Below are 6,000 nucleotides of genomic sequence, written 5' to 3' on the forward strand. Positions count from 1 at the left end.
AACTGGACTCCCAGCATGTCCCTTCTCCCTCCCAGTCCTGCACCACAGTAAGCTTCCTCCAGCATGTCACTGCAACTCTGTTGGGGGGCATCCAGACACCTCTGGGGTGGTGCCCATGGTAAGCACTTCCCCATCACCCACATTGTGGTCCATGCCTGGGTACTGCATCCCTCCACCCCTGACCTCGTGGCGCAAGGGCAGCGCGTCTGACTCCAGATCAGAAGGTTGTGTGTTCGAATCACACCGGGGTCAGACTTATGGCTGCACTGAGTTTCCTCTGTATTGCCTGTGCTTTTCCTTTGAGCTAGCCTGTGTTAGGTACAGTACAGCATCCCTGGTGCCCATGTGAACGTGAACCAACTGGGAATAGTCTGGAAGCCAATGAGCCCCAGTAGTCTCTACCCAGCATTACAGGTCAGGGTACAGRGCCTCTGTTCCATGCCAAAAGGAGTCTCCAACAATTGCCACCCACTGTCTTATCTTGCTGTACAACAAGTCAGGCACACCTGGCTGTGCCCAGGTACTTCCCTGGTGAACCATCCTCCTCCTAATCTCACCCAGACCAAATCCCCTCCCTGTAAGTCACCTCTATATAGGTCCAGAAAGAGCCTTCTGCCTCTTGGGGCATGTCACAGGCTTCCTGCCTCCATCACTAAGGGAGTCTCTTGCTTCCCCACAGCCTCACTCTTTCTCTGTCCTATGCTTATGCCCTGGTTCTGCAGGGTTCCTGCAAAAATCTTGCTGCTCTCCTGTTTGTCCTATCTGATAGCACCAAACTGCTCACTTTGTCCTACATCTTCAGCAGCTTGAGCAGATACACCTTTTACAGCAGACACCTTTACTCCTTTCCTTCATCTGATGTGGAAGAGAGGCACCAGGTACTCCCATACCTCACACCTGAATGGCTGCATCTCTCCTCAGGGGATCCAGCTAGGTCAAGACTATTGAGAAGCTGGGAGGGGTTGTTCCAACAGATGACAGGATTTGTTATGTTTAGAACATCCACACTATTTCTACATCAGTTCTCATAGCCCCCTATGGTTTCTCACGGTCTTCTAAAACTCTGCTATGTGCTAAAGACTGTGTTATTTGTCAGGCTTCTCTTTGCAACTCATGCCTACAGCCTCCTTCTCTCCTTCATTCCTCTCTCCCTCCTGTGCTCCTCCTTTAGTGCCTCACCCTTCCTACCAGTATTTGCACATGGGACACACAGCCTACCAAAGCAGCAGTCCTTCTGTGTGTCCAGAATGAGAGCAGATGTAATGGTCTCAAATGCAGTGGTCCCCGACTGTCCTCTACTGTGGGTAAGACTCCACTCCTCCAGAGTCTGCTGCTTGATGCCATAATTGTCTGCCAGCTGACTGGGAGGAACATCAGGCAATGGTGGCCACCAAGGAGAATCCAGGGCCATCTCCCTGTCATCTCCACTGTGGCCAAGCTGTACAAAGGAAAAGGTCGAACCAGGCAGGAGTCGAACCTGCAATCTCCTGATCCGTAGTCAGGYGCGTTGTCCATTGCGCCACTGGTCCTGGCCAGCCTGGCATCCTGATGGTCTACATGTGGCATGCTGAGGCACGGTGATGCTGACACAGGAGCAATGTGGGGTTAGAATCTGAGTTGGTCAATGCATTAAGAAAAAAAAATGTAAGAGATCTCTGGTCCAACCTCCAGCTCAAAGTGCAATTATTTTCAATGTCAGATAAGGATCAGATTGCTCAAGGCCTGTTTAAGGAGTTTTGAATTTCTCCAATCATGAAGAGTCCCTCTCAACTCCCACCCTAAGTCACCTTCACAGTGAAATTTTCTTATATTTAGTTGGAATTTTCTTCCATAGAATGTCATTTTTTCCACTCATCACTTTGTTGTGCACCTATGAGAAGAATCTCTCTCCAGCTACTCTACAGCTAGTCATTACTAGCTGTAGACAGAAGCCTGAACACAGAGTCACTGAGGTTGGAGATTGTCTAGTCATCTCTGGAGACTGTCTAGTCCAACCCTCTTAGGGTCATCTCCAGYAGATAGGTCCAAGGACAGAGACTGCAAAATCTCTCTGGGCAACCTGTCCCAGTGTTCTATAACCCTTACAATAAAAGAAGTTTTTTTCTTATATTTAAACAGAATTTATTGTATTGCAGTTTGTGCCTGTTGCCTCGTCTTGTCACTAGGTACCACCAAAAGGAACGTTTGTCTTCCTTACACGCTCTCTTCAGATATTTATACACACTGATAGGATCCACCCTGTGCTTTCTCTTCTCCAGGCAGAAGAGGYTCAGTTCTCTTAGCCCCTCCTGGTATGAGAGATGCTCCAGTCCCTTCATCATCTGTGTGGCCCTTTGCTGGACTCGCTCCAGTAGGTCTGTGTCTTCCTTATACTGGGGAGTGCAAAGCTGAACCCAGCACTGCAGATGTGGCCTCACCAGTGCTGATTAAAGGGGAAAGATCACTCCCCTGGATCTCCTGGCAATATCCTTCCTAATGCAACCCATGATGCAGTTGGCCTTCTTTGTCACAAGGTACACTGCTGAATCATCTTGAACACGTTCTCCAGGACCCCCAGGCCCTTTTCAGCAAAGCCCTGCTACCACAGGCTGTCTTCACACATAATGTGCTCCAGGCCCCAATGATCCTTTTGACTTTGCACTGTGTTTGCTTCAGCTTGTCAATACCTTGGAAAGTGCTGCACCTAACACAGACTAGCCCCGCAGAGAAGCAGAGGTAATATGATTGGTGCTAGATGTTTAACTGAGCTTGACACTGRTGTGAGTTGACCAAGCAGTTTCTGATCTAGAGTCAGACACAGTGCCTTTGAACCACAAGGTTGAAGGGATGCAGCATCCAGGCACAGACCGTGCCCTGGGTTGTGGGGATGTGCTGTCCACGGGGACCACTAACACATTACTCATTACCTAGTAATATATGTACAAAGCCCATCATCACACAGTAGTCTTTTGTGCTACCCTTAAGGGCTAAGGGCTTACCAGTTACAGTCAGTTTTTAAATGAGAATTGACACATGCAACTTGATTTCCTTTCTTGAGTTAATGGCTTGGTAGTTAGCAGCCCTTCTTGTGCACCTAATAGTACTTTCTGTAAGGGAGTGGAGTTYTACTGAGAGCCTGTGACCACCAGGCAGGCAAAAGAGGGTTAGATATCTGTGTAGAGAGACACTCGATGTTCATAAGGAGTTAAGTCGGATAGATTTAATAAAAGATTTACAGTCTAAGCTGTGTGGGGAGGCCCAGGAGCTGGGGCTGGACACATGGGTCAGACGCACGGCTGGACGCTCAGGTGAGACTCGACTCATTGTATCTGAAGGGCCCTTTAAATCCACTAGAACTATTTCCTTATCTCAGCTGTGCTAACCTTGAGAAACTGCTGTATGGGAAGCAGTCAGACATTGTTGATAAAAATGGAATATGCATGCCTGGCYGTGATGGGAATTYGGTCAATATGCAGTTTCGCATGCTGGGCTACTACCATGTACTCTGCAGTCACTGACTCCTCACCAGATCTTTCGCAAGTGTTCTCACTACAGAGTCTTACTAGGATTTTGGGAAAAGGCAACATRGTTTAATCCTTTGTATCCTGTGGATCTTATTTCCATGATTGCTACTGACGTCCCTCATCCCCAATGCCTGTATGTAGTGCGAATGGGCATGAATGTTGGTTCCACAGATGTGAAAGCAAACATTTTATTTTTTTAAAACATTTATAGCTGCAYGAAGTTTTTGTTCTGAGGTCCGTATTGAATATGGTATCACTGCTCATATAGATTCTGGCATAGTTTTCTGTCATCTTATCCATCAGCTGCCATAGGAATTTCATATCTTGACTTGGTCCTTGCAATTTCACACCAGGAATGATATTATTCAATTCTGGTAAATGCTAGAAAAGCGCATAGGGAAGGAGGGACAAGTTTTGGAGCTACCAGCTTGGAAATTATCCTTTTTGGAATAGTGGAACAGTGTTGATCAACCACTGCCTAGTTTTCCCACACAATAAATTATAGACAACATGTTCACATCTATTTTTACAGAATCATACAAAAGTCTGTCTACCTCACCTCTTCTGGTGGAAGAACGTGACATCTCAAGCTGATGACGACTTCAGCAAAGTCATTAAAGAAAAAAATGTTCACGCAGAGCTGGCTTATTCTTTGTCCATTCAAAGTAAAATATTTCAAAGGATAAACAAGACATTGTTTTTACAGTCTTTACTTTGTAGAGTGCCCAAAGGAGAAACAGGCTATTTAAACATATGATTGTTTTGCCTCCTGGATCTAGTCTACCTCAAAAACTGGTAGGCTGCGCCATGCAGCCTCATTATTATCCTCACTCCATTGACACGAATCAGATGTACCATTTAGGCTCTTGAATGACCCTGCGGTCCCTTGCTTACCTCCTAAGCAGTTGTGCTAGACAGAGCATCCTGGGGAATGCCAGAAAAAGCTGGTCAGCTGCAGGTGTTGTGTGAAGTCAGGGTTTTGTGCAACAGAACCAGAGGCAGAGCTTGTCTTGGGGGAGAGGCACATGATAGCTGCAGGTACTGCTCCCTGCCTAACGCCAGCAGAGCAGCAGTAAATTATCTTTCTTGGAGTTTTGCAACTGGACAYGGTCCGTTATGGACATTGAAACACTTGTTTGTCGGAGAACTAAGCTAGTTGCCATAAGAGTTACCTGGCTTATCTTCATGGCTGCAGTTCCAAGGGAAGGGCATGGCCAAGTTTCAGTGCTGCCCATACGAGACAGGGCCATTCAGCCATGCAGAGGGAATGTGGACCAATAAAGCAGCATTCTGTGCTTGCTTTGCACAGCTCTCTGTGGGTCTGCAGAGCAGAGGGGAAGCGGACCTTCTCCAAAGGGAGGTGTGCCAGGGGCCCGTYCTCTCTGACCAGATCCCCCTAGARGTTCCACGCCTGGGAGCCAAACTACTCAAGCTTTCAACTGAGAGGTCAAGGCCAAGCTGACAACAARTAACAATACGGTGTTTATTAACAGCATGGGGCATAGGATGTAACACCATTCGCAAGGCACTGACAGCTTTTGGGGAGCAGCCTTTCAAGATATCATCCCGGTGATGTTCAGTCAGGCTGGTTTCCACTTGTGCTCCTGGAATCAGTAGCTTGATCATGCCTTGTGTTTCCTCCCCTTTCTTCTCAGTGTTTTCCAGTTCTGGGGTGGCATTTAGTAACCTTGGTGGGCTTGCTTGAGAAAGGTGCCTAGCTGATGGGAGGTCACCCCAAGTGTTACTGATGTACAAAACGGTGCCAGAGAAGACATCTTTTGTGCAGTCACGGGAGAAGGGAAGCAGAAATTCTCTGGGGGGATGTCATCAGAAGCATATGTCACGTGCCAAAGGCTAACGTTGGCAGCTTCACAATTTTCATCACCTTTGCAGTGACTAGCGTTGAAGGTGCCTTCACGGATGCCTCTCAAAGAGTTGTCCCCTGCTCGCCATGCCTCAGGAGCAGAGGCAAGGTGCCAGGCGCAGGTACCACCTGAGTGTTTCCTCCGGCATAATTCCAGAGCTCTGGGCGTGGTAGGACAGGTCTATCCTGGCCTGCATAGCCAGGAGCTGCAGCGCTGACTAGCCTCTTAAGCGCCAGGAGCACTGCAATGCAAATCATCTTCTGCAATGTAGGTACCCACATATTCCCCCTGAAGACACCAGGAGTGACAGCACATCGGCCACAAGTCCTTCCTTTTGTACGAGCGTCCCGGACGTGCCTGGGCCCTAGCAACTGGAACAACACTTCTTCTGTGGTGGCCTTCTGAGGGCCTTCAGTACCTTTCAGCACACACAGCTTTTTTCCCTCCTTCGTTTTTTTTCCCTCCTTTTCCCTCCTTTTTTCCCTCCAGCCGCGCCAGGGACAGGGAGCCCCTGCTCACCTCTACCGCAAGGAGCGTCTCCACGGTGGCGGCCGTCAGGGACACCTCCTGGGCGAGAGAGCAAAGAGGCGCCGTGAGAAACTCGTCCGGGGGGGGGTTTGGGGAAGCCGAGG

General features: G+C 48.5%; 2 non-coding genes across 2 annotated transcripts; one reads left to right on the plus strand and one right to left on the minus strand.

The window, feature by feature from the left end:
- The first annotated feature begins 180 nt into the window (after window positions 1–180).
- On the plus strand, window positions 181–252 carry TRNAW-CCA (transfer RNA tryptophan (anticodon CCA)). Its single transcript has one exon. It is a non-coding gene; the product is annotated as a tRNA-Trp (tRNA).
- Window positions 253–1,456: 1,204 nt separating this feature from the next.
- On the minus strand, window positions 1,457–1,529 carry TRNAR-ACG (transfer RNA arginine (anticodon ACG)). Its single transcript has one exon. It is a non-coding gene; the product is annotated as a tRNA-Arg (tRNA).
- Window positions 1,530–6,000: the final 4,471 nt, after the last annotated feature.

This window comes from Rhea americana, unplaced genomic scaffold (assembly GCF_003343005.1).
Source record: "Rhea americana isolate MKP2758 unplaced genomic scaffold, rheAme1 scaffold_240, whole genome shotgun sequence".
Lineage (NCBI taxonomy): Eukaryota > Metazoa > Chordata > Aves > Rheiformes > Rheidae > Rhea > Rhea americana.